Genomic DNA, 27,332 nt, shown 5'->3' on the forward strand with positions numbered 1-27,332 from the left:
CGAAGGACAGTGATGCCAAAATCAAAATACTGCGACGATACATCAGACTGATTCGCTGATAGCTTCTCTACTCTGCTACTGTGCAACTATGAAATCTTATTACAATACGCAAAGTTTAAAGTGATGCTTAGAAGTCATAAATGTAATTTGGCTTCCGCAGTCTGACGATGGCCGCCGGGCTAAAGTACCCCTCCCTGACGCCTAAGACTATCCCAGGGACCTAGCACGATTAGGAGTTTTGGATATGGTGCTGTGGCAATGGCCGATGGCAGACGGGTTATGGTTGGGGTCTGAGGGCAGCAAGCGTACATTTGAGTGAGGTCGAGCCACATGGATTTTGCGAATGTGGCGAGGCCAGCCAGTCACCGCCAAATGGGTAACGGTCGCAGACCTTCCATCAATCTTATGGCCAGACCGACGGTGAAGTCGGCGAATGCCACAGCCGTCGCGGCTTCCCAAGTCTCTGATGACCTCAAAGATACCGAAGAGCTCAGAAAGTGACGGGCAATCTGTGGGACACCGTCGGCTAGTGGATCGAAGTTGCGAAACTATGCCCATAGGAGAAACACACTGCAGCTAGTACCCCCTCACGGACGCTGCCATATACGTGTGAGAGAACAGTTGTGGCACGATTATGATTTTTCAATTATGAAACCTAGATATTTTTTTTGCTTAAGCAGTGTGTTTTTGCTGTCTTCAAGGTATGTTTCACGATTATTCGCCCTAGATGCCAGATCACGAACGAAAAAATGTTTACCTCAATAACTAAAAGCTGGCTATATGCTATGGTTTCCTCCCTTTTTTTGCATTTGACATTTTGCTTTTTAGGATTTTACGCTTAAAACTCAATATCTGAGCATATCACAGGTGGGGTAAATACAAAGAATTTCGGAATTAAAAAAAATTCTTTATTAATTGATTTCGCTTAAAAAGAAGCACTCCAGCTTGCGTGAGTAGATCACATAAAGTATAACTGAACCCTTTCGTACTCTCAGCCGGTAACGCAGGGCTATTTCATTGAAATAAACATCACGTTGGACCCAAGTATATGTACGAATGAATTAAGTATCATTTTTAGGGTTGCATTGGGCTAAAAACTGATTCAATCATTGGAGCACAAATAAGCGCCGATTTCTATGGAAATGTCTAATCGTCTAGGAAAGATATGTACAATCTTTTTATCTAATACAGAACACTGAATTGTGTTGTAAAGTTAGATTGACAGATGTCAAAGTGTGGTATATTCAAGTCGAGCGATCTGAGGCGATGAAGTAAGGACGCGGTCCGTAGTTCGAAAATCAAACTCTTCTGTAATTTAGAAGTTTTTATTGCACATCTTGCCAACGAAGCTGGTCGAAATCAGCTACGCAAAGACCGTCGCGACATGAAAATTATGATCACAATCTGAGATTCTGACTAGACGATACAGGTATCTCCGGACGAAGCAAGTAAATATACAGATGCGAACGGCGCTATGGCCGATGATTGTACTGATGATGTGTATCTTCTTCATAGTATAACTGAAATGTCTCTTCTTGCGCGAACATTTGGATCAAGCAAAGCAGTATATGAGGAGACGAGCTGATTTGCGCCTATCTTTTTTCAGAGCAACTCTTTTCACACATCAAGAAACTCTACGTAATTAAATAAAACAATTTATGCCCATGAATGAAGCGTGAGTCTTACGCGGCACGTTGACACGCTAATACTTTGGATCACAGGGGCACCCAATGAACTATAGGGCACAAAATAACATAGCATTGTTCGAAGATGAAGGTTTACACATGTAAACGTTCAACTTGACGTGCAAACGATATTTACTAGTACTACTACACGACAAGGTACTGAAGGTAAATACGAGAGGAACAAATCGATGAGCTACTTAACCTCGCCTGAAGTCAGCCATTAGTCAACATCGGTATTTTTACCAATGCCATACTGACGACCATCACGCCTCAGGACCAATGTAAAAGAACTGTCTACTTTGTAGACCAGAGACAATGCCTACCATATTGCAACAGAGGATAATCTAGTTCACAACGTTGCCATCGCTACATTCGCAATCGAAAGTTCGCTTTGTCTATTGAGCATAGCCCTTCGCTACCGATGCAAGAAATGGAGACCTCATGGTGATACCACAATAAATATAGCAAATAGTTCTGCGGTGATTATACGAAGGACATACAGGCTATGGCTAGTTGAACCTTCACTGCAAGTTTATAGTTCATCTATTAATTAATGCAAACAGATTGACCCTCTATGTTTCGAGCTTTACGTCCGGTATTAGCGTTAAGCCGTCCATCAGACGACTGGCTCCCAACACAAAACGAAGCCCCTCTATGCCCATTTCGAACCTAGACTACAATGTATTACAACAAATTGACCCTAATCAAATTATGCCGTACTTCTTTTAGCCACGATGAGTTTTGTGGTAGTCCTGCCACATATGAAATTTTGAAAAGATATCGCACGGTACATCGACGCACAAATATATCTCCTAATAATAGGTGCATCCTCGGGATGACGCAAAATGTCCGCTGCGCTTTCTTTACTCAACAATGTATTTTCTCTAGTTGGAAAGGGCAGAGTTCTGGTTACGGATAATGTCGAACTATTTTTGTCCCACATTTCGGATAATATATGATAGAGATCGGCACATTTCTCAACATCCAATATCATTCACAAAGCGATGGCTTCGTTGAAGGACTTGTAAGAACATTCAAAAACGCATTTTGAGGGTTCGCAAAGCGACTTCAATTAGGCGCTTTAGATCGTATGAGGCAATACACATTATAGACCCAGCTATCCATCGGATGATGTTTACAAACAACAATGACACTTTTGAGGAGAACGCGAGGTCAGTTAGAATACGAACAGAATACACTGAGGTCTATGCATTGTTTGACCACTACGCAGCGAGTGAGAAAACTCATTCACACCGAAATGTTTTGACTACGTTAAGGATAGCCGACAAGCTACTCCTTTCGAAATTATTATAAGTTGAGCATCAGCCATGTAAAGTTGGCGAAGTTTTATTTAAAGGAATAGATAACAACAAAATTTAGTAGAAGAGGCGTGCTAACCACATAGATGAGCTAATTTTTACGGCTGTTATATGGGATCCCACATTCACATAGTAAGTCTCCTGTAAGCAGCCAAGCTGGGTAGTTGTAGCTCGTTTTAGCGTACCAGTAAAAATTTCACTCAGTAGCCTAGAGAATAGAGAAAAGTCCATATCGAAACCAAGTAACTTTTTCAATAACGCAAGAAAGTGTGGTGATTCTCTATTGTGTAATATAAACATTAGTCTATAACAAATTATACACATCCCAAACCGTGTCCTTGTGTCCCAAGTAGAACGATGTTTTACTTTCATCTAAAAACGTAGCATACTTTGCTTATTATAAGCATTACGGAGAATATATATATAGTAGGCTGTAACAAGTGAATCCTGCGGATCCTTGAAATGGGATGACTTTTGATCTAGTTGGGCTAAAATAATGATCTTTTAATATGTATTAGAGGCACTCTTTTTTAGTAATCCACCGCTCTCGTAGCTTCTAGACAGCCATATACTTGCCATTCGCGTCCTTATATATAGTTTTTCTATCTATAACTTTGTGAAGTATATCGATAGCGGGCTAAGCTTGCCCACCAGTTGCCCTTTTTAAGGTGTCAAAAGTAACGCATTCACACGGATTTAGATCGGGGAATAGGCGGGTTGAACCAAATGTCGACCGTTTTGCTCAACACACAAATTAATCGAGGCTTCACAGTGAGGTCTGGCATTGTCATCAAGAGTCAAGGTTGCATGCTTTCTATTGCCGAGCCAGCAGTCTCGTGTAGAACTTGAATTAGGTGGCTACATTCAATGTTTCATTTCCACCAAGTATCTCATAGCAGCAGATGGCTCTGATCTCCATTGCTACTACTACCATCACCTTACGGTTCAAATATACTTGACACTACCGAACTCAACTTTTTTCCAAGGCAATGCTGTTCGCTCGCGTAGTCTCTCTCCGGCTCAAGGCTGGACATCTTAGTGGACCATGCTTAGTCTATTGCGACTATATTCGCTTGAAGCGAGTCTTTCGCAAATTGTACATGGAATACACCAAACGCATTTCCATGCAGGCTGGAGTTAATCCGCGTGGAACCCATTCTTCATTCGGTTTCCGCTTTTTGAGTATTTGAGTTACAATTCTTAAATGGCAGTTTCGGCCCATAGAGCCCTTATATTTCAAGTGAAAATCCTTCTCCATTGCGTCGTTACCTTACGTCCTTATCCTTCGGATCCTGATATCTCCTCACTGGTTTTCAACATTTCCATCTGTATTCTTGAACCGTTTGCGCCATTAACGCACTACGGTATGTCTTCGGCAATGTTCGATGGATTTCCACAGCTTTTTGGCCTTCGGATTTTCGCGATTAAACGGTGATTTTCGGCTTTTATTTTTGCACTTACCTCCCTAGAAGTAAACTTCACTCACACATGTCTAGAAGACAAAAGTATTTAGTACCCATATTTCGTTCGCTAAGAGCACATAGTTCGAAAGCTAATCAATTTCAAGGCTTAACTGCCTTTAGTAGCTGCGGTGACTTCGTCTTAAAAAAGCTTAGAGAATGCTATAAAATCAGTATAGGCGTAAGTAAGATGAATAAAATAGGGTGTTTAAAAAATTGAAGATCAATATTCGGCCGAGTGCAGCAAAGACTCAGTGAAGTTTAACAATGCATAACTTCGAAGTGCTCCATTGTCTCGTTCGTAATAATGGCTAATGAAAGTTCATTCGATTTTGTTAAGTGCACAGTTAAAAAAGTTAGCAAGCAAATTTCAAAGCACTGCGACCGCAGCATGGGATCGTGTAGGTGGACCATATGCCTTAAGCAAATGATTGAACCTCCGGCGGTAGTAAACGATTCTTCGCAGTGAAATCGCCGTTCTGTCACAGTTGCGCCTGTTCCAAGAGATCAGTCTGCCGGTCTTAACGCCCCTGAAAGTGGTAAAAGAAAATACACGGTAAATTCGATCACGCACTACGTAACAACTTCTTGAAACTGTCGGAGCTGGTTTGCTTTCTATATTTTCGTCGATTAGTCACTAAGTTGATAGCTAGCTGCCACGGTGCCATCAGTGTCAAAGAGTGAAACATCGTTTTTTTATAGTGTAATTATCTGTTACCAAACATCGTTTAAGCACACTCTATTCAACTATGTATTTTGTGCAGAGTATTACATTGCAATATTTGAGGTACGTAAAGGTGCGCATTAAACTTCGTATATCATTGCAAATGTTCGATGTAAACGGAAAATTGGATAGATACGTATACCCACATCCTATTCGTTTTACTTATGGATTTCAATGTACTTTACGAAAACTGTAGATGAAAAAGAATAGGTTAAAAGCATTGGAAAGATTCTAAAAAAACCTCCTGAGGCATAAACGTTACTTATATTTCACCAACCCTAGTTAGTTTTGAAAGACGCCTCACGATATCGTCAACAGGCGGTTCCAAGACATAGGTCTTGGAATTTGAAACATTATAATTAATGACGATTTTACTAGAAACAACGAAGTTAAGGCACAGACTAGCGGACAGCAGCAGGTACGATCGATTCTATGGTAACGTATAGGACAAAACAAACCTTTATCTATACAACGGTGGTCAGATGAATCGCTCGTCCATGTCGGCGTCTGCTCCGCTGTTCTCTGTATGGTATCGTTGTGCCACACAATAGATTTATGATCATTACATGATTTCATTATAAACAACTATAGTAATTCCACTCGTAGCGATGTCTTGGTGGCCACTGTAGTGCACGATGTCCTATAAGAAGGAACAGTTGAACACAACTTCAAGAAAAAATCATCGCAAAATTGAAACTAATCACTTTCACTATAGTATATGGGGACCATATTTGCATAACATCATAATAATGGAATCCGACATTTTATGCCGTATTGACCATGAATATACATCCATTGATGATAGGTCGTTCGATCAAACCGCATTAGTGCAAACAAGGAAACACAGCTCATCTTCATGAATTCAGTAATTGTGTGTCTTCACGCCTTTCACACTGACGTTCTATAGTCCTCAATACAAACGATGGTTTGAATTTTCTTTGTTACGTAATATACCAGCGAAAAGGTCTGTGTTGGCACGATTCAGTATCAACAAGGCTAGTATAATTCAAATTGGCCCTCCTACTATACGTCGAGGAATATCTCTGCCACCTTTCCTCGCTTATTCAAAGTAAAATATGTAAAATGGACGAGTGTGTTTCTTACGGTCATATAATAATTGTTGTTATTCTAATCCGTCGTCAATAACCCAGGAAAATCTAACCGATGATAAATTTGCTTCGGGCCTGGTAGGCCAGGTAGCAACAGCTGTCAGGCTCGCATCATCATTCCAGGGCATCATATCCAATGAATAAAGACAGGTCAGGATACTAGTGCTAATGTTTGTGCTGCTAAAGCAACGACCAAGAGTCGAATATGTCACGCTTCTCGAGAACAGTGCGGTTGGACACAAAAAAAGAAGCTCGAACATTTTGGATTAAACTGCTGTCGTTACGCATTGCTTACAACGGCTGGCTTCCAGTACGAAACAGAAGATGTCTGCGCTCCGTTTTGAGCATAGACGTCATCTAAGGCGTCCCTACATTAACAGGCAAGCAAGTTACCACTGCATAATTACAGGGACGAAAATCAAGTTCTATACACGCTTAAATATCCTTTAGTCCACTCGGATGTGTCAGTCCTAGAAAATTGGTGCACTTAGCCCGTCTGTGGAGGGTCTAGACGCGACTCCCTGTCGGGCCATAGCGTAGATATTGATTGAAAATTGTATCTGAAAAGTTATGAGACGAGTTCGGTTTAACGAAATACAACACGTTAACGAACCAGAAATACAGCACTTGACTGGCTCTAATCAGAGCACCCTCGCCCGTAATCTACTTTTTGAAAATAGGTCTTATTGCCAAGCTTCCGCTGAACCGGAACCCCAAGTAGTCGATGACAACTGTTGTCTGTCTTTTCTTGATTTTCTAGTTATCTATTTTTGCTTCCTTTGTGTTCGATTTTAACGGGTCTTACATTTTAGTTCTATCTCTGCTAACGGTGCTGCTGCTGCTGCTGCTGCGGTAACAGCTGATGCTAACTGCAGCACAAAACGATGTTTATTAAGAGGTGTCAGACCGTTAAACTGACGCGATGTGGACCCTGACATGCCGAGACTAGTTCAAGGGTCAGCGGGTAATGGAAGAAAAAATAACCCGCGCGTGATGACGGTACAAGATAGTAACAGGCTGAGCGATCATTCAAGAAGAGGCACATCAATCACACAAGGACAACTCTGGCAGCCGCAGCAGTAGTAACTGCATTGCCACAGCATGGCAGTTATACATAGATCCAACGTAGCCGCCGTCACTGCCGACTGCTGTTCTTGCGGAGACCAAACGCAATCGTCATAATTCTCACCCACCTTGTTATTAGACGCTATGCTCCTGTCAACAGTCGACGGTTGACGTTGGTTCATTTTTGTTACCTACGATCTTGTTAGTTGCCCTATTCAGAATCGCCTCTCGTCTATTCAATTGCACCAGTGGCATTCGGCCGAACCAGACCCCCGATAGAATTCGATGTCGCCATATCGCCGGCTGATGACGGCGCCGTTGACGGCTACAACGAGTAACTATAGTTGTCGCGTATTGACAAATGATTAATGAACGGTATCTGCTTCCAAAGCCGTCCAAGCAAGGCCGACGTTGTTGACGACGACGACGACGACGACGACGACGACGGCGACACTGAAAAAGCCCTTTGAAAAGAAAACCGAGACGAAAGCCTGATACTTAAATGGGAGATGTGCATAGGAACGGGTAAGAGATGTCCGCGCATCAATTTCCTTCACAGTCGCCTAAGAACAATAACACTGACATCGAAACACGTCAACGACACGAGGTGCGGCAGCATTAACGCCGCGAAAGCACAACAATCACCCGTCATCGCCAACGAGGCCAATATGCTAAATTAACTTAACTAGTATTAGTAGTAGTTCCGTAAAGGAGTTAGGGGACAGTATAAATGAGCATTTTGTTCGTTCACAGCAATAGTCCCTCTATGCGCAGACAAATATGTCGTTGCTGATTGCCGTCAGCTGTTAGCGACGAGGAATACAACTGTCAATCTCCGCCATTGTAACTACAGTTCAGCCATTGCACGGAACGTTGTTGTAGTAATTTTTATGCGAAAACAAGACCGTTGCCTATTCCGTGCATGGGCTTATTCGAGGAGGCGCGATCGCTGCTCACTAGCTGACACTAGCTGATAATGCGCAGAGGCGAAGACAGAACATCCAACGATCGACAAAAAGGCCCTGTTACTATGTTTATGTATAGTCACAGGGTAATTGTGTGGAGTATTCTAAAAATAATAGATATTTATGTGTATATTTCAGCTAATTTTTGTTATGAATCAACTCTACACTGACTCAATGACTTCGGGCATGTCTAGCCATGCGAGCGCTATCATTCGCTGTTGGGCGATACGTCGCTTTAGTCCAGTGCCGCTGTATTCTGCTCGATCTATAAACCGATAAAGTGATTCCTCAAAGCGAAAGGACGATAGAATGTCCGCCTATGATGATATTGCAAATGGACGGCACACAAAAACTCACCGCAAATAGTTGACGATGATGCAATAGGGTGGTTTCGTGGCGCAGAACCAGTAGCTGCGCGACGCCAAGGAACCGATGGACGCCCTGTTCGGCCGCCGATGGCTCGGCTGGTCCACGTGATTACTAGCTAATTTAGCGAATGTCACGAGCGGTTCGTGCGCGTCCGCCTACGGAGTAATGCCTGTAATATGTCCACCGTCCGCTAAACTAGCGCAGTAGCAGTGGCCGCGATGATACCCCGGATCCATCGAGATTGTTCTGATGGAACATTTTTTTCTCATATATATACGAAAAAAAAAGGAAAAAAATTCGGAGCAGTTCCAGCGGGCCGGTCCCTAAGCGACGACAACAACGAGAAAGATGATGTACAATTATTGAAACAAGAAGAACGTTATAAGAAAGAGAAAAGTTTTGTAATACTCATTTTTCTTAGATAACATCGGTTCGTTTATCGACCGAATCTGATATTCACCGAACTGACCGGGCCAGTCGATCTGGCCATAGATCAATGATCTGCTATGAGGCTGTTCAGCTATGAGTGATGATCCTCGTTAAATGAAATGTAGAGCACAGCAACAGCACGCCGATAGTGTCTGTATTCATCTTCCTCCGGGCTTGTACCACCTGCCGCTGTCTGGGCGAAAACACCCGCCGGCCGCACATCGACACCACTGCCAACATCGTGCGTGGAGCTGAACTTTTCACCAAATCCCTCCAATAACAATGGCGACGCAGACAGGCAAAATCGCCGGCCAAACTTAACTAAATGACCAAAAACGATGAGACAAGAAGGCGCTGAATCATAATAATGCCATGCAGTCAACAGCAAAAAAAAACTGGAATGGTTTTGCAGGGATCTATTCATCTGATCAATTCAATTCCTTTTTGAACTTGACCTTCGTACCTTGAGAATAGCGGGGGTAAACTATAGTGAGATGATTGCCTTCAATGCAGGCAAAGTAGTACAACGCAGTTGGTATAAACGTATCACTTTTACCGATTTAATCCATATCGTTCCCGTCGCGATAATGAGTCGGGTCAAATGAATGTCCTGAAACCGTCCTTAGAGCTATCTGTTCAAATGCATAGTTATAAGGCCGCAAGAATCTTATGCATAAAAAAATTAAGGTCGACTAGAAGTGCTAAGTCAGCGCCTGGGTGTCTATACGAATGGGACAGTTTCCCCACAGAAAACTCAATAGGTGAACAAAGTCTCATCATACGTGCTGCTCCACGCGATGCAAACATTATTTTAGGTGTGGTACTGAGCTCTATATACCTATTTACACCCTAATATTATCATACTGAAGATATAGAGGTGTATGGCAGGATGTTTGTACCGTTCAGGCGTTACCCTGTGAGCATAATCATGTTTTCTTTCGCTTGACTATGCCATATATTTCGAATGAATTTATATGTTCGCGGCTGAGAGACAAGGTACTAGAAGCGGTAAACGGCGCCGTAGTTCATCGCTACGGGATATTAACGAAATCGCTAATGGACACTGCGATCACTCTCGCAGTTGCAGTCACTGGCCAGCGAGGTCACCGCTGCGCTATGTTTATGTTTCACATATGGAAACAGAGCGGCCGTTTGAACATCGGCAAACATGCGTTATTGAAGAGGTAAATAGACAGACAAAACAAATGGCACCTTACAACCATACCCGCGAAGCACAGGCGCAACACCACCCGCGCCAATGAAACGTTTGGCTGGATCTTGTTCCGATTCGAATTTTGACCCTCACCATTGTCGTACTGACGTGCGTACAACGTAGTACGTCTCATGCTTGCACGAGCGACCTATGCTGAATCGAGTACATTGCCATACGGATCAGTGGTGATGTCGGCGCTCAGCTCCATAACGGTGGTAGGTAATATCAATTATAATTAAATATAGCTTAACGCAGTTGGCATATAGTACGTAATGAGTCAGTTAAACAGATAAAAACAATAATAACTCATATTCCATGTATATGGATAAACACAAAAATCAGCTTGCGCGGATCGCTGCGTGGCGCAACGTGCAGAACGTTCGTACTTCCATATTTAAATGACCATCATAACTATTGGCATATATACATAAACGTGCGGTTACGTACAGGTATCTAGTTGCAATGCTGTAATAAAAAAAAAGTTAGTGATACTTACGATAATTCGATTCCACTAAAAAACACGCTTATATTGTGTTTTTACTGAACGCTAATAACATGCAACACAGACTACAATACGGAGAAGATGCGGCTTCAGGGAAGAATTTGGATATACAGTGAGATAAAATTAATTGGCTTTCAGTAATAAAAAAATACGCTGATCAATGCAGTTCGAAAAATCCGTCACTCAGTCGCGCAGGGAGCGACTAGGTGTTATTTTTGCCGATCTTCTTACTACCGTTGCACTGCAGGAAAAGCTAAACTAGGCCGCACAATAGAACATTGTGTCATTCTTAGTGTCAAAATATTTAATCTAACATTGGGGGGTTTCAGTCGACAACTTGAAAATTCTTTAGCCCATTCCTAATTGTCTTAAAGACGACATAAAACTATACGCAGCAAATCCTACGTCCTATCATGCACTAGGAATTTTATAGGGCAACAGTTGTTCCTTTTGTTTAGAGCGCGTACTCTATTATTGGGACAATAACAAACGTTCAGGGATTCGTAAATACGAGTCTTTCATTTCTTACGCTTCAGTACGCTTTAGGACACTTTGATTTCGAGCCTGCGTTTGAGATGGAGCAGCCTATGGGATAGAGCAAAAGAGCCTATTTCGACCCGCATGTACCTTGTGACCAAATTTGTGCGAGTATTGCAAGAGCAATCGAGCAGTAATTCATCGGGCAGCCGGAAATAACGACAGTCTGAATCCTATAACAAACTTGGCTACACAAGCCAAATCCGATTAACGTTTGTCTAACAATGCTTTACGATGACGCGAATGACAGAGAAAAAAAAAAAAAAGCCACGTCAAAAATCGGTCAGAAACCGAACGGTCACCTTAAACTGTCGATTTAATTGATAACCGCAGCGTTCATCTAGCCAGGACGCTTCAAAAGCAAATTTACTACATCAAATTAAAGTAGCATAATTTGGCTGGCTATAAGATTATATATAAAATGAAACCTGCTTTGATATCCATATTAGGAAAACAAAAGAGAAGAAGAAAGTCCAAGCTCTAGGGAACAGATTGCCCCTTATTGTATTGGGTTAAATGACACGATAGGTTGTCGGTAAAAGGCAAACTTCATCCCATCATGAATATCAAAAGCACTAGATTTGACTGGGATAGACCTTTTTCCTGTGTCCCTTGCAAATTAACACCTATACGTAAACAGAATGTATATGAAGGCGCTCAAACAAGTAAACTTTGTAACACACGTCTCAGTGCTATAATAGCTAACGTCTTACACGACTGTATCAGATAAACTCAAAAACAATGACAGCGAAATAATCACGGGAGTGGATAAACAGCTCTTAGCATTATTGCCTGCACGTAATTTCCAGCGTACCTTCTCTCTCGTATTGACTCCTATTGAGTCTCATTATCTTCAGGCTGAAGCTGTTACTGGGAATAGAGTAGACAGTGATGTGATGCATTGAAAAGATTAGGCCATTGTTTTTATTTACCGTACGGAGCGTGTAATTATGAATATGCCAAAATGATAGACTCAACACTCCTCTCAATGGATACGATAGAATAGTGTACTCGACACACTGGCGACATCGTTTGACAAACAACAACGCAAACGTTGCGTATCTGACGTTGATCCTATAAGGACGGGATCGTTGTTTTCGACTCGGAAACATTGCCGTTTACGTTTATTGACGCAGCACGATGCACTGTAATGGACGGCAACCGGTTCCAATATGTCGACACGTCCGTCCATCTGACTGAGCCAGTTGTCCATCACGCTATTCGCTTTAATAGACATTTTGCTTGCCCAAAATTAATTTTTTCATAACCTCTTCGTTCCTTAGTGGACCGACTCCCATCGCTGCCACCCGTAATGCCATGGGTGACTGTATCTCGGCATAATGAGTACACAAATGAAAGCGTCCGGTCAACGTAGGGAACTCCCTGTGAAAATAATATGCGCCCCATTATGGTTTGATTTTGCTATCTAACATGTAGGAGTATCTCTTTCTATCGTATCGTGATAGAATGATAGGATATTTGTTACGGCGAGCTCGCAAACAAAACGTTTGTCAGTTTTGTATACATATATACGTGCGACAGCACTGCATCAGTATATAGCTTTCTAGACACGTATCGAGAACGTGAGATGTATATTGGTTTTATGAAACAAAAGAAACTGTACGTATCTTAAGCGTTAGAGCTTCGTGTTGTGGACCAGAATTTTAAGGGCATTATAGGATATTAGCCAGGTTGGCCAAAGGGAATAGGACTATGAACGATCGACTCAAACAGTTTCAGCAGTAGTCTGAGACAGTTTACGGGAGCAAAGATAAATAATATTAGAAGCTGAAAAGCATACTTCAAAACCTAGTAATCAAAGCAAAGGATAATGGATGTTAAGATTTGCCTTTTGATGATTTTTACTAATGGGAGATATTATCTAGATGACAGAGGTTGCATTGTTCAACGGATGTGGCAACTTTTCTTTGAAACTAGAGGTCCAAAGTTATAACCGACAGTGTGGTATCTTTTTTATCGGCCCGAAATTTCTCGCTCAACTTATCGCTATTGTAAAGGTTATTTACACAAACCCTTAGCGGCACAATTTTGTATTGTAGCATCTATCGCTATCCGTATGCTAAAACACAGGAACGGGCCAAATAACGGCTCCATATCAGGTGCTGGCGCCAACGACACAGTTTTGTCAAACGAATAGTGAAGGTGGACCATCTTGAACTCCTCTAACGTTGCTACATGAGTTGCTATAGATGAGGCACATGAGTATTTGTGAAAATACCCCAAACGGCTTCAGAATCGTTTGGATCGTCTGATTGAAACCGGTGCTTGTTAGACACGTAATATTTGATATTGATGTTTTAATTTTTACAAAATCGTATTGTGCCAACAAAGTAGAAAATGGTTACTTCAATGATTGAGATGTTGATGACTCAGATGGCACTGTGAAGTAACAATTTTCGTAATATTACCATTACGTCTTCTGGCATCCGATTACTTCAGTTAATGATTTCGAAAGTGTATAAACCTTCATATATTATAGCTACTTAATAAGGTTCAACTAATAGCAGACTGTATCCGTTTTACCTCGTAAGCTCACTTCGTGTCGACCACAGCTCATTATACAGGTACAGATACAATATTTTTCAATTCTACCAACTGCAGTAGTTATTACCTAATCATTATATAATATATTCTTAGAACGCTAGCCGTATAATAACTTTTGTATGATAGAATTGCCAAATTCAGCTAGCCAAATGGTCAATCCATAGCTATAATATCTACAAAACGTTATAAGGACACGGACATTGAATTCGGAGTCCATTCGTGAACCCTGTGATAAGAAGAACAGAGATAAATCAAACTTGATTAGCAAAAGAGCCCCTCTGTGTCTCAGCAGACCTTAAAAGAATAGCGGTTTCAGGGCCGCGATACAATGAATTCTAATACACATAAAAGCTGATTAATTTATCTACGTATGGCATACGCTGGTACTTACAGAAGCCAACATTCATATTTGTAATAACATGCGTGTTTTGCGGTACAAGTAGACACATGTGTGCAGGTTCTGCGAATAAACATTTTCTTTTCCGGCAAAAACAAGTTATTGAAGGGCTCGCTCTGATGGATCATACAACTTACTCAATGCAGAAGACCAGCTAAGCTGGTTAACAACAAAAGATATTCCTGTTCTATGATGGTCCGTACGATTTTTATCGACGTAAAAATTTAACATAAAAACCAACTTGATGACAGAAAAATCGAATTGTTTTTATATAAGGCGCTTTAATTTACCCTCGCATTGACTGCCATTTTTGTTTCTATACCTACATGTATCATACTCAATTTGCACCTAATGGTCCTTGCGTTTTCTCCTTTATATCTCCGTTAGGGTTTTTTACTCTTCCAGCTCCGACTCGGGATTTCCTTTGACCGGCGCCTGCTATTACGAACACATATGTAATGAGGCAGCGGGTGGATGGCTCGGAAAGGAAACGGAGTTAACTATGTTGAACATCATCATAATTATTCTTGATATTGTAATTTTCGATAATTATCACCCATCAGTAGCTGGTTAGCGTACTCGCGCAGAAAAATCATGTTTCAAATAAAAAGCATGAAGATCTACGATAGCAACGTCCGTATCGTCGCCGCCATTATCGTCGACGAAGACAGTATCACGGAACCGTTGCGTCACGACGCATGCTGCCGTCGTCTGCTTATCCATCCATTCATTCAACTGCAATTACCAATACTAATAACAGTGCCAGTATCAGCGTAAAAGCCTATTGCTACATATGGACCGGATAATGCATTAGTATTTGTCGTAGTTACCGCGCTCGTCAATGTTGGTATTGGATCTGAACAATCTTCAATCATCTTCTCGACTGAATTGATCAAAGTCGACCGAATCAATTCGAATTGAGTACGTTAACGAGAATAGGATGATAGGGATGAAGGTTTGAATCGCCGGAACAGCGTCGAGCGTCAACGTATTTTCCCTATGGGACCGTTCGTTGGTGCTCGAGAACGATCATTTTTGCTACTCTGTTATATATTGAAAAATCGGTTGAAAAAAACTATTATGATTCGATATTCACAGCCGTGTTGGTGGTCATTGAATATACGTGACCGTACGTGCTGCAGGTTAAATAGATTTTAATTGCCCAATAAACCAACGTCCTCAATCCCGCACGCAGGCGTGTTCACTGAAAAACTATATATCATACCGTCACAAACACGATTTTTATTATAGAGCAGTATTGAATAGGGGACGTGATTCGGGCCGTGATTACCTAAAGCTGAATTGTTTATGGCAATTAAAACCTCGCGGTCGATCTTTTTAAGTGATTGACGTTCCTGACCTCATATCACCGTACAGTTACGTTTGGCTGGCGCTTCATCGTTCGAAAGTTAAGCCCACCATCCCACATGCAGTATTGTTCATTTCAAAGATGACGACCCCAAAAGGTTTAACCTCTTCAACCGAAAACAGCCTCGTTTTCATTATGCTGAAAACTTATAATTAACTTATAGTATAAAACAAGGTAACACTTCTTATTGTTCCAAACGAGTGGGCAAATGGCTGCCTAATTAATAGGAGAGCGTCAAACAGGCAGTAACATAGGTACGGTACAGAACGGATACCTAAAGCCGTGAAAGAGGAGCCGGCCTACCCATCAATCGGCGGTGAGGAGTTACAGAGTTGTAGAAAAGTAGCCATTGCCTTTGTTCTATAGCTTTTATAATGGGTGACCGAATGAATGGTAAAACACAAATATTAATTGGTGACCTAAATTGGGCATTTTACGGAGGCCCACGTTTTGTTACTGTGGACATTTCGAGAATATACGTTTTTGTTGTCTTACTTTGCGAACAAGAGAAGCTTTCATGAATACGAATGTGAGATCCCATTTGCAAGTAAGAGAACTTATAAAAATTAAACAAATTTATGCAAGTTATGTTACGCTTTCAAATTAACATGACATCAAAGATCAACTAGGACCCGTATATACATAATACATTTCAATGATATGTTTTGAAAAAAATTACTTTTAGATGAGTGTCTGCACGCTGCTGAAAGGTTTTCACAATACGCTACCTGTAGAAACATACATAATACGTTATGGCTGAAAGTTTAAAGAAAAACAATATACATATACAAGTTAGGAATAGATATCCTATATACAGGTGTACGCCTAACGTACCGGCTACGAATCAATATTTCGCCAGTCCTTGACCGCAAGTTTACGTATCATGTCATCATCGTTTTGGCAATAGGCGGTGCATACATTATCGGCATGTTAAACATTACTATCACGGTGGCTCAGTTAATTAAATACGGATATGTACAGCAGTTTCGATCGCAGACGCACACGCGCACACAAACAGCGGATACATATAGTAGTAAGAACAAAAACAGTCGTCATTCTCACTGTAACTAGCGGAAACGTTTATCCGTCGGAAATTTCTGTTTAACATAGTCATTAACACGCTCCGTCGACAATAAACCAGCGACAACATTTCTTACAGACCTTCCCTCACTACGTAAGAAACTCGTCGTTGGTATATATATATATATATATGTATGCATATATCTAGATCCCTTGTCTGTGATTTATGAATCGAGCTGCTATTGGTACTGCGAGGACTCTCTGTAAAAATGCGCAAACTTCCCCAAAAAAACTTCCCCATAATACGCACCGTTTTAGGGGGGTTAGAAAAGGACGAAGTAGTTAACGGATAAGAGAAACAGTGCTACGATAGACCTGTCTGATTACTTTGCTCGCACCATGCACTGGGCAAATAGCCCCTGTCTCTTTAGCCGGCAGCAATTGCCTAGGGATTTATTAGTGCAGCGATACATAGACCAATATCGGCCTTTGTCGTAAACAATAAAGGTACGATCAACTTTATGAATATTAAAATGAAAAACCGATCAAAAATGGCGACCATCATGGCGGCTACCACAAAAAAAAATCAAGAAGAAGAACATCCGTGTACACAATACATTTGTATAGCCATCAACTCTCTGCGTTCAGTGACGGCCAGTGCTTGGTTGAAAAACGGAGGCGAAGCGAAGGCTTTGAGGTTACTAACCTGGCCAGTAATAAGCGAACATCGGATGCGAGAGGAGCCTCGGGCCTGCGATTTGCAGGACTGCGTTTCATTTAAACTACATGGCCATGAAGTGCAGATCTAGTAGCCGCGTTTTCTTTGCGTAAGATCAGTACTAACAATAGCAGTTCAAACAACGCGACAGAGCTGTGCACCTGGCCGGCTTGCTGGTGACGTCGTGACGGACAGCAACAAACGAAGAACGACAGAACGCAAATACATTATGGCTTCGATACTTCGTTACACTCATCAGTGCAATCAATCCAAGAGGCAGCGGCACCGACTGCGTAACCACAATGATCCCGTGCGGTAAAAAAAACGGCGGAGCGAAAAAGAGAAAACAAACACAAGGCGAAGTAACTTGGGATACATGCATAGGGTATTCAACATTATGAAAATCAACTTGTTATTATACGCGCTATATCATTGTATAGTGCAATTTAGCGTGTTGTTCTGAACGTCAATGGTGAAACAGCTATCAATAGGTACGGTAGCGTTACCAAGTCGAGCTGAACGCCAATAAATGTTGCCCTATTAGCCCGTAACCCGTCGCTGATCCTGCTGCTGCCGGGGCTACCGTTAACGTTGCAATGCCACTCACCGGATAGAAATCGACAGATACGCCTGTATTGGTTTTAATGTTTAGAGATTTGGTTGACTTGCACCGAATGGCATTACTTCAGTATCAAAATCTGCTGTGAACCGGAACCAGCTCTTACACTTGACCTGGCTTTTTTACCAAAAAAATCCAGGTATTACTTTTGTCGAAACTCGGTAAGTGTTTGATCGGGACGATATTTCGTAAGCTGTACGGGCACATATCTTCTTCATGACTAGCACTTAGTCCTCTAGCTGAAACCGTCCCTGCTTAGATCGTGCAAAACCCAATTCGTTACTGCGGCAGAACATGGTTGAAGAGCCGTTACGTCCTAGCAAAGCTCGAATGCCCTTGCCCTCTTAACTCATAGCTGAACTTAGCCAGTTACCAGCTGTTCGTAGCAGATAAGATCATAGTTGATACAGACCCAATCGAAGTCACACCAAAAAGTGTCTATAACAATTATGAACAATCCTATAGACGACTCGATCGAAATAACAATATGGCTAGTTTTTTTTTTTAGCGATTTTAGCTGGACGCTTTTGTGGTAATTGCCGTCATCGTAATAACCGAAATAAACATATAATAACGGCGCACATATGTGTGTGTACGTGCATCAAAAGCACTAACCCTATTCCGTATAGACAGTGATCATGGTACAATTGAATCGAACTCAATTATGTCATCTTGAAAATGGTCGTTATTATCATAATCTTTGTAACATTCGTTTTACATTATTAAGTATCTACAAAAAGAACAATTATACTTCCTGTACAACTACAGGCCTATATTTCACTATAAAGCAATGCATATGCATGTTATATATATAGATAGAGAAGGGGCGGGGGAGAGGGTATCGTGCAATGGAGACGCGAAACAAAGTCACCGAAGATAGCACCGCAAGCAAATCAGCAAGCAAGCACGGCACGGTACGACGAACGCATGTGAACGAAGTCATCTACCCCTCACTGGCCGCCGCTGTGGGCTGCCTTGCAGTGACGACGACGATGATGGCGGAGACGACAAACAAGGATGACGACGTCAACTATTCAATCCTAACTTGACGAAAGCCACGAGGAAGCGAGCGACAACGAGCTCCCGTGTTTCTCTTCTAATTCGGCCTCATCGGGCTATTGCATCTGTCGTAAGCGACTTACGACTAGAATTCGCACGAGTCATTGTCGTTTAGGAGTGAAAAATATCGCATCCAGTACGTGTTAGATAATAGTGCGCTGCAACCGCTGCTCAGTTGAGGTTCGCAACGGATGAACTATCGTCTACCTACGACCGGGAAAATGTTGTGAGAGAAAACTGAGAAAGGGTAAATAAGAAACACAGGATAGCTATATTGAAAAAAAAAAGCGCGGGTCGCAATAACTTTTTTTTTTTCATACAAATTCCGGAAATGAAAGAGTGTTCCACATGCGCACTGACAGGGCATTGATTAAATCGCATTTTGTAAAATACCGACAGCTCTAAGTATTAACTAAACACTGTTTCGAAACCAGGAAGCGCCTCTGGTCGGCCACGTAAAAACTGATACACACTTGAATTCGTAAAATAACATAGCTCATATGTCTGAAGGAGTAACGAGGACATTACCGACATGCTTACACCGACTTCAATCGTTATCAAGCGACCCAACTCATTGTCAGTGTTGCCGTATCGTTCGTATCCATTATGCTCTACGAAAAAGATTTGATTGATATTATTAACTATCTGTGACTTGTGTGCCACCGGCATTGTCATAGACGACGGTCGTCAGCTGACAAGATATCGCTGACACTTGTTTTGTATCGAAGTATTTTTATTAAAATCCCCCTACTTCTGGTACTAGCTAGGTCAACTAATTTTCCGATCGTGGTTAACAGGCTTCCCAGATTATCGCAAACGTTGTTTTGCGGATCGCTTTAAGGCGGGCGAAGATGAGTAAGCCATCTGGCATCATCTCTGCTTCCACTGGCATTTGTACGCGGCTCGCGTCGTTATTGACATGTTATCATGATTTTGTAGCTCAGAACATGGGTAATCACTTTCAATTCTTCAAGTAGATACAATATTGAATTATTTCATTCAGCAAAAAGCGCTCCAGCTTGATAAAATGGCAGACATACGTAGAATACGCCAAGTAAAAATGCTGCTTATGACGTCCACGTGTTGGAACAACGCTACATAATATAACGCTACTGAGGCCTAAACTCGCGGCCGATTCGCCGTACTCAGTCCGTCAATGGAAGAATTCTCGACCGTTCCGCTTAAGAGTGCATTATAGTCTGTGGCTCGTCTTCCTGACGCCACATATAAAACGTCCTGAAACTGAGAGCGGCACTTAGAAACAGTGTTTACTCAACAAGGAAAACGTCTTCGCAGCATAATGAAGCGAGATGGTTGAGATTTCCTGCGAGGAACGGTTAACTAATACGAACCATCACAAAAGATTAAGGACGGCTTGGCCTATGTACGTCTCCGAGCGCGCTGCATCGTAAGCAAGCATACGGCCATGCTAATTCAGATTTCAATGCTGATACAAAATTATGAGCAGATATTTGGAATCAAGAAAACAAATGACAAAGGTAAGCTGAAAATATAGATATGGTATAGTAATTATTATTAAGGGTAGTAACTGCTTGTATAGTTGCCATGCCGTTTTACAGGTACGTCAAAGAAATTCCAGTAGTACCACTCTAAATAGGGACAATTTTTTAGAACCAAGAATTACTAAAATAGGTGAAAAAAAACCGTGCAAAATTATTACTACCGATGTGTAAGCGTCACAGTGGTGTTATGAGAGAACCGATGGGCCTAGTCAGGACTAAAAAACAGATTGTCACTGAATAATTACGTAATATTGCTCACACAATGTTTTCGGAAAGTAAACACCTATCTATTTAGCGAATATTTATCGTTTTTAATAATAAGCCTTACCATGTCTCATGCTAGAAATATGTCACAACTGCTTAAATTATATATATATATATATATATATATATATATATACATATAGTGTCAAAAAAATCGTAATGATTGACTCTCAATCCTAGTCAGCGAGCACGCTAAGAGGCAGAAGCATCTGTATGTATCAAAGATGTATTACAACCTCGGCCGAAAACATATAAGTTGCTGACCGATCATTACTGGCAGAATCAAGAAAACTACGCTAGCTCTTGAAAGTTTGCAGAAGCAAAAATAACGAAACCACGTTAGGACATGACGACCGTTTTTTTTTTGATAATGTAACATATATTGATACATTATATATTTCATTTCCAGCAAGGGGTGACGGCAATTTGTAATCTACTGCTTGCGGGCTCTGCCGCAGCTGATTGATAGTACTATTTCATTAAATACAAACCATAATACATACCATACGTATATGGCGACAATCGACCAGTTCTGGCATCTCAGATTAGACGTTTTAGTCGCCTTTGACTTCTTTTGCCCGAACACTGATTGCCCCCGTGCGGTTCAGTTACCCTGCCCAGTCTGTGTTTTTGTGTGTGCTTCCTAACAGGTAATGATGAAAAGGTAATGATGAAGGGGATTACCTTAACGATTTACAATGATGCGCTATACTTCTTAGCAGAGATCATCGAACGAAGATTCGCCCCCTTTATTACTACAACGATAAGAGCAGTTTTTTCAACGAAAAAAATACCACATACGTCAACCTAGCCGTCATCGTGTCCATGCAGCATTGCGTCTACGCTTGTGGTCCGATTGTAGCAACAGGTAACAGCAAACATGTGTTCAATAGAAGTCAAGATACCGCAAAAATTATGAAAATGTTTAAATTTGTAGTTAGATTATCGGCATGTTCAAACCAAAGTGGGCAATTACTTTATGCCATTGCTAGTAAAATGTTTGATCACTGTATGGCAATCACAATGTCTTGGTCACCTTTACAGCACGCGTGTCAAGCGGTTGGTCGAACTGTTGACATGAACGCCAATCTCGCTAGGGGGTACATGTGTTAAGTGGTGCTTTTTCCGATAAGATAACGATGTCAGCAGTAGCTCACCGGTCGTATGACCACTCCGGCCTGCAATAAAGGTCCTTCGGCTACCCATATATTGTAATTCTGATATTCTTGCCAGGTATGAGGTCCGTATCGCTTTGGCTTGTGTACTTGAATGCGTGTAACCCGTTTGGCTAGCTTAACAGATGGCAGGCTTCAGAAGCACTATCGACATAATAATTGCACAATGCTCATTCCCATCATTACTAGCTAGCGGTCATTGTTGGGTATTTATATATCAAATAGCATGTTACACATAAAAATGTTCTAGCGGTTTTTCCCAATAACGGAACAACAACAGGAGCAAAAGGAGGAATGCGTACGTTACCATTTTGCTAATCGTCGAGGGGCAATCGCATTCGATGTTGCTTTGTCAATTCGTGAGCGAATTGCAAAAGTGGCGGAAGGGGGGAGTGGGCCGAACCTATTCTTCATATCATTTATTCATTTCGCCTCGATCCCCATTCACTTACCCCAGAAGTTACTTAAACTGATACACTAACGGCACGGGGTCAAACGATGGTCCTTGTCGGCTAACACGGAATCAAATAACGATGCCTTTACGAATAGAGTAAGAACATAACATTTGTAAGAAGTTTGATAGATTTGCATGCTGGGGGGCCACCAGAGGCTTAAAGGTGTACTTGTTGCTGTTGGTGCAGGTTTATTAGGTAGCGCACTAGTCAAGACAACGGAATCCTCCTGGTGGCTAGCTTATCATGCAAATTTGTCAAATGTCTTACAGATATCTATGTATATCTATGGCCATCTGTTTTATCAGCCCGTTTGGGTTGTAGTAGTCATTACGCGGCTAATGTTACTAAAGCGCGCTAAATATTATTGACGTGCTCGACGCATGTAACTTGTGTTTTCCATGACGAAGGCGTCTGTGATTCAGTAGAGATGCCTAAGAGAGACAGTTGCGCGGTTTGGGCTATCATTCGTTAAACTGGTAGACAGAGTAAACGAAACGAGCATACTGCTCTTTTTTCGCAGATTCTGCAGGCGTTAACATGATCCCGAATTCTGGTGCATACTTCGTGTTCCGGGAAGCACCGGGATACACACTAGCGGACGATTTTTGTCACATGACCCGGCGGAAAGTGAACACCGCCGGCTCTGAAGATCGTGGGAGAACTGATCGAAGACTTCCCGGCCCAGGATAGTGAAGTGAAATTTTCCAATTTGGCCATCTTACCCCCATGGATAACAGAGCAACCGTCACGCCTGTATGACTCGTGGTTACCACCAGAGCCCAGTACAGCCTTACCAGACAGGGTGTTGGCGTTGCGATTCGCCGTGTCGCTCCGGTGTCGAACCTCAAAATCCTATCATACAACTCTAAAACTTATCGACCAAATTTGGGCAAAGGTTTCCTACTTCGCAGGTACTTCAGCACATTACTATTGGTGGCTACCGTAAACTCCCTTGTACACGTATAAACTACTGCCCAGAACATTCGGTCTCTGACGAATACCACTTTGCCCTCTCGGTTGAGAATCGCCTATTACCGTAGCACTGCGCACTCTTCACTTCCCCCGTATTGCACGAGAATCGCGCCAAGACAGGCACCGGTTGCGTCGATGTACATAGCTTGTAAACCTTCTCGGAAGCATTGCACAATTAGCCTGCCCGTGAGGGCCTTCTTTAGAGCCGGAACTACGGGCCGGCTTAGAAGATCTGACAGTTCGCTTCTACTAAGTCGTACAGCGGCTTCGCGATTTCACCGAAACCGAACCGATGTTAGTACAACATCTGTAGCGGTCACTTCCTCCAGTCGAGTGAGATGACAATGCAGGAACCTACTGAAAGCTTCCTCCATGGCGAACGAACTTTTCGACAAACTTAGGTGCAGCACAGCAGTGCTAAGAACAGGAAGTGTCGCTCGAAGGTTACGCAAACGGCCCTAGCCCTTTTGGAAAATGCTTCTCTGTAAATCAAGGCCGAATGGTATCGCGATTTACCAATTCATTAGTATGGGTGACGAAATGTGGCCTTGAGAGCTTTTTCGGCTTTCTGGACAAATGCTCAGGTTCGTCACACAACAACTCTGATTTCGGTCAGGTTCATACAACCCTTTTCCAATAAAAGTTCGGGTAGTACACTTGGTGGGCAGTTAAGCGCATCAGTTGCGCCTGGTTGAGAGGGTGTTCAAGACTGGATACTAAAACCTCGTACTCACCTGCCACACTACGCTGTACGGCGTCACCTATGAATAGAAATAAATGGAAAACCGCGCTAAACTGAACCGTTGCCTTGGGTAAGCCAACTGCTGCCAGCGTCGAATTTACCGATTCAGCAAGATCTCACCTGATAGCAACTGAATAAGAATGATCCAACGGGCATCGGGACATACTAGGTTGTTTGTTTTCAAAAAAGAGCGTCCCGAAGGTAACACAATCGGGCCGTCAGGTGGGCGAATCATCGGGCTCGTTGATGCCCAGCAGCCTCTAACTGTCGTCGAAAAAGTCCTGATGAGAAGAGTAAACAAGAAGCAGGTGGAGCTGTTTCTTGCCTTCTTGATGTTAAACAAGAAAACAGTGTAGCCTTAATCGCATTAGAGTCCCATATGAAATCGATGGTCTTAGAATGACTCTCCTTTTGCTCTCACACGTTCAGAAACTTTTCTGGAACCAATCAGGGGGCAGCTTTCGTTCGATTTTTGCTTGGCAACGTCCCAATTGTCTATCCTGGGCTCAATTTTCAGGTCATACCGTACTGCCGCACGGCCTGGTTTTGAGGCCGCTGCTGGTCCATCGCCAGCCGCTCAAGTTCCCTCAGCCACTTCGTCGGCCGGCTACTTCTGCAGTCTTGTGCAGATTCTCGAAGAATCAGCAAGCCAAATCGTCCATTCTCTCGCTTTTCTCCCACTCAAATGGTAGCAAGAAGGAGATCCGATCGATAGCATCTAGCAATTAAAAATACTATATATGTCCACAACCGGTCGGAACCGGATATATATTTATTAAAACTGTATTTATTAGTGAGTCAGTATATATATATATATGTATACATATATAAATCGACGAATGTGTTATAGTAACATTAATAAAACTTCATTTTATTAAATGATCTGTTTTAGGTACATGGGCAACTGAATTGACATAAAGATACTTGGTAACAGTCGTACGAAACTTTTGCTATTATTGATTTTTGAATAAACACCATCGGTTATATAATAAACGCGGAAGTGTTTCTTTGTCTTTTATCAGTTTCCAATTGGAATTGGGCCTGGATTGAGGCCTTTCATGGATTAACTGTGCTTACACAAATTTGAATCTTTCTTTTATCGGGCAGGCCCAAAGCGTACATTCCCATCCAACGTGTTTAATACGTTTGTAAAACCCAAATAATAAATAAAAATGTGTCGATGTCATTTCCACATTCTTGCGCCGTCTTGCACACCCATTAATCTAAATATCTCATTAGCAATCGGTGTATGGACACATACCATCAAACTTTCTGCCCAATATATTGCCTGCAGCGTAGTTTTACAAACGGTGCCTGGGCTGAAGGTCACAATCGCTATCCTTCTGTGATACTATTCATGGTCTGTAGAAATTGTTATGTAATATCCACTGGCCCTATTTAGTATATCTTTTTCAATGAGAACAATTATATTTAGGTAATTATCCACACTGACTTATAAACCTACCACTTAATTATACGTAAAATGACAAGCGGCATTGCCGCCAAATGGCTATGTTATGACGTTACCTCGCATCGCAGTGTCCCCCGGGGCCTACTCATTCTCTTCCATCGGTGATCATTTCTAGAGACGTAGCTTGTTAATCGTTATCATTGTATCGGTGCGCTTACCTTTGCATGCGTTCTTGCCAACAAGAAGATCGAGATGGAAAGAAAGAAAGAAAGAAACGTAGTCGCGTATAAATCACAGTTTTGTGAAAAAAAAAAAAAACTTCTTCTTTAAATCTACTATTTGTCACTCAGGGGTATTCCATAACACGCTAGCAACGTACATACCAGTAAACACATGTTCGAAAGCTTCACGCCAAAACGTTTATGTATATAAAAAAAAAAAAACTTATGGTATGAATCGTATGTCGTATTTATATATACTAATGTGTAATTGCGTCATAGGTGGCGAACGTTGTAGTAAATGTTGGCCACGACGAAGCACCTACAGGTAGAATATAGCCATGATACCCGCTCAGGCGACAAGTGGAAGCTTTGTGTGATTAGAAGTGAAACGGATCCGTCATGCAGCGTCTGCTAGCCAGATGCTGCACGTTTCGGCGCATTATCAGACTGACAAAATCTTTCCGCCAATCGATCATCGTCATCTTTGATTCTTCATGAAACACAAATGGGGTGGACAACACTAAATGATTCCTTTATGACAGGATACGTTGATCGGGAATAGCTAAAACGAATATAATGGGCCTACATTCGCTACGCTTCAGGGAAGTGTTAACTGAGGGAGCAGAGTCGCGACTGGCGTTTGGAAAAAGTCTTCCGAAATGAACCAAAAGCGCTTTCAACGAGGTACGGTAGACAAGGGATTGGTAAAAGGAGGACGTGTGGTGGCGTCCAAAAAGTGTAGTCGGCTACGTTTCTAAAGGCAAACTCTTAGGTCAGTTCGACGGGCATCGCATTTGTCCTGCATAATACGACACTACGCCTTGAATGTGCCTACGGAGAAATTTAATAATACAATTACATAGCGGATGCGTACGTTATATTAACTGTAGCTTTGTTAAATACACGAGTTAAATCCGTAGCCTTAATTTTATCTCGTTTATATCATGATATTATTAGCAATAGGTAACGGCTACACGTAACAAACGCGTTAGTTTCGAACAATCGATTGTCATAGTCGTACCTGTTTTTACTTAGTATTCTTCACAGAGACAGAAAATACATATTTGAGCCTATTTATCATTTGGCCTTGGAATGATTTTTAGTTTCGAACGGTTCAGATCTTAAAAGAATCCTTTGTTGTGCATCGTTCAAGGTAGGACGATAGGCACCTTAACTAGGGCCACTATACGAACGCTCTTTAAAGTTACATCGAATACTAAACTTAACGACTTCAGGCGCTGAGGTCAGGAGGCATCTTTTTGTCTGGACCTACGACACGAGCCTGTGCTCATTATGTGGCTAAATCGACAATACAGGAGAGCGCCGGTTAAGGTATAGTGACACGTAGTCGGGTCTTTCGAATATTAACGACACGATAAAGAGTACCAGTAGTATTTTATCGCTCGAATCATTCACTAGATCCAGGCATGCACGAACGCTGCTGA

At 41.9% G+C, this 27,332-nt stretch overlaps 2 long non-coding RNA genes across 4 annotated transcripts; one reads left to right on the forward strand and one right to left on the reverse strand.

The window, feature by feature from the left end:
• Positions 1-1,290: 1,290 nt before the first annotated feature.
• On the reverse strand, positions 1,291-8,920 carry LOC147755673 (uncharacterized). Of its 2 annotated transcripts, none has more exons than XR_015328598.1 (3): positions 8,685-8,920; positions 5,647-5,828; positions 1,291-4,994 (listed from the first exon to the last, which is right to left on the reverse strand). It is a non-coding gene; the product is annotated as an uncharacterized LOC147755673 (long non-coding RNA). The 2 variants fall into 2 exon arrangements; XR_015328599.1 differs by having other exon boundaries at positions 5,647-7,826.
• A 5,180-nt stretch (positions 8,921-14,100) lies between these two features.
• LOC147755674 (uncharacterized) lies at positions 14,101-25,243 on the forward strand. 2 transcript variants are annotated; one of them, XR_015328597.1, is made up of 4 exons: positions 14,101-20,623; positions 21,562-21,779; positions 21,956-22,144; positions 23,062-25,243. It is a non-coding gene; the product is annotated as an uncharacterized LOC147755674 (long non-coding RNA). The 2 variants fall into 2 exon arrangements; XR_015328596.1 differs by lacking the exon at positions 21,956-22,144.
• The last annotated feature ends 2,089 nt before the right edge of the window (positions 25,244-27,332 follow it).

Source organism: Varroa destructor, unplaced genomic scaffold (genome assembly GCF_002443255.2).
Source record: "Varroa destructor unplaced genomic scaffold, Vdes_3.0 BEIS01000005.1, whole genome shotgun sequence".
In the NCBI taxonomy this organism is placed as follows: Eukaryota; Metazoa; Arthropoda; class Arachnida; order Mesostigmata; family Varroidae; genus Varroa; species Varroa destructor.